Source organism: Rattus rattus, chromosome 4, assembly GCF_011064425.1.
Source record: "Rattus rattus isolate New Zealand chromosome 4, Rrattus_CSIRO_v1, whole genome shotgun sequence".
Lineage (NCBI taxonomy): Eukaryota > Metazoa > Chordata > Mammalia > Rodentia > Muridae > Rattus > Rattus rattus.
The window spans coordinates 31387854-31390420 of record NC_046157.1 but is presented as its reverse complement, the minus strand read 5'-3'; the positions used below and the strand labels follow the sequence as shown (position 1 = coordinate 31390420).

Here is a 2567-nt window from a genome sequence, read left to right as displayed (position 1 = left end):
GTCACTGCAGCATATAAATCGTATCACTTCTATGATAAAGTCAAAACGTCTTCCAGTGTGAAATGCTTCGACCTAGTAGATGGCATACTTTGCTATATTGACAGTGATTTAATTCAGATGAGCTTATTCTTCCCATCTTAAATATAATATAAACAGGCTAAGTACACTGTCCTGGTTAGGTTTTTTCTGTTTGTTTGTTTGCTTGCTTGCTTTATCAACTTGTTACAAGCTAGAGATATCTGGGAACTTTAACTGTGAAAATGCTTCTATCAGATTGAGCTGTTGGGAAGTCTGTGAGACATTTTCTTGTTTAATAGTTGATGTGGGAAAGCCAAATTGCCTCAAAGTAATGCCACTCCTGAGCATGTGGTCCTAGGAAGTCTAAGAATGGTAAGTTGGCTTGAGCCTAAAATGTAAGCGAATAAACAGCATTCCTCCGTGGTCTCTGCTTCCTTTCCTACCTCCAGGTTCCTGCTAGACTTTCTGCCTTGATTTATCCAAATGATGATCTGTGATTGGAATGTGTGAGGCAAATAAACCCTGTCTTACCCAGGTTGTTTTTAGTCATGGTATTTATCACAGCTATAAAAAAACAAAACAAAACAAAACAAACAAACAAACCCTAAGGAGTCCTTCGTGTCTCTTCTTCCTCTGCTCCGCTCTGTCTGCCACCACCCTGGCCCAAATGACATTGCCCTGATTGGACTGGCTGCCATGGGCTAGAACTTAATTTTGAACATGAATGATCATGGGTTTGTGGTCTGTGCTTTCAATAGACCATCTCCAAAGTTAATGAATTCTTGGCTACTGAGGCGTAGGAAACCAAAGTGATTGGTGCACAGTCCTTTAAGGACATGGTCTCTAAGCGGAAGAAGTCCCGCCAGGTCATACTGCTCGTGAAGGCTGGGCAAGCCGTGGGTGATTTCAACGAGAAACTAGGAAACTTGTTGGATATTGGTAACATCATCATTGATGGAGGAAATTCTGAATACTGGGATATGACAAGAGGATGCTGGACTTCAAGGTCAAGGGCATCTTGTTTGTGGGGAGCTGAGTCAGTGGTGGTGAGGAAGGGGCTCAGTATGGGCCATAACTCATGCCATGAGGGAACAAAGAGATTTAGCCCCACATCAAGATGATCTTCCAAGTCATGGCTGCAAAAGTAGAAACAGGAGAACTCTGCTGTGACTGGGTAGGAGATGAGGGGGCAGGGCACTTTATGAAGATGGTGCACAACGGGGTAGTATATGGTGACATGCAGCTGAGTCTTACCACTTGATGAAGAATGTTCTGGGCATTTGGCATGAGGACTTGGCTCAGGCATTTGAAGGCAATGGAACAAGACAGAGCTGGACTCGTCCCTGATTGAAATCACTGCTAATGTTCTCAAATTCTGGGACACTGATGGCAAAGAACTATTACCAAAGATCTGTCTCAGTGCTGGGCAGAAGGACAATAGCAAGTGGACTGCCATCTCAGCTCTGGAGCACAGCATGCCCGTCACACTCATTGGAGAAGCTTGCCTTTACTCAGTGCTTATCCTCTCTGAAGGAGGAGCGAGTTCAGGCCAGCAGAAAGCTGAAAGGTTCCAAGATGGTCCAGCCGGAAGGCAGTAAGAAGTCATTCCTGGAAGATATCCGTAAGGCCCTCTGCACTTCCAAGATCATCTCCAATTCTCAAGGCTTTATGCTGCTCAGACAGGCAGCCACTGAGTTTGGCTGGACCCTCAATTATGGAGGCATTGCCCTTACGTGGAGATGGGGCTGCATCACTAGAAGTGTATTTCTGGGAAAAATTAGATGTATTTGAGCAAAACCCAGAACTTCAGAACCTACTGCTAGATGACTTCTTTACGTCAGCAGTTGCCAACTGCCAGGACTTCTGGCGCCAGGTGATCAGCACCAGGGTGCAAGCAGACATCACCCATGCCCTGCTTCACTACTTCCCTCGCCTTCTATGATGGGTACAGACATGAAATGCTGCCAGTGAGGCTTCATGGGATTACTTTGGGGCTCATACCTATGAACTCTTAGCCAAACCAGGAGAATTTATTCGCACCAACTGAACAGGAGAATTTATCCACACCAACTGGACAGGCCACAGTGGCAGTGTATCATCCTCTTCCTACAAAGCTTGTGGTTTTGCCCAGCAACAGGACAGACCCTGTGGCACTCGGCACCCTTCTTTTCTCTAGTTCCTGGTCAGATCTCTTAGCTAAGTGTTGACTGTGATTGCTGAAGAAGTCACCAAGGTCTGTTGTTTCTGAACCACCATGTGCTTGCTCTACCTCGAATTTTTGTGCTGCCCAGAAATTGACCTTGTGTGCTACTGTGTGACCGCTCCCTGGCTCAGCTGTGCCACGTGGGTCAGTCAGGCTGTAGCTCTTAGCACACAAAGGGGATGGGTGTGTGAGATTGTACGGCCTGGACCATGGATCATTCATGTGGGTTCTGTTCTCTTCCACTCCATAAAAGAGTGTATGGTTACATTCTTCTGGGTGTGCCTGGCAGAAAGATATCCACTGGGTTCACTATTGGGAATTGATTTGGTTTTTTTGTTCATTTTTA

The 2567-nt window shown here is 45.8% G+C and overlaps 1 pseudogene; it reads left to right on the top strand.

Moving 5' to 3' along the window:
* Positions 1 to 693: 693 nt before the first annotated feature.
* LOC116898305 lies at positions 694 to 2194 on the top strand (annotated as a pseudogene).
* The last annotated feature ends 373 nt before the right edge of the window (positions 2195 to 2567 follow it).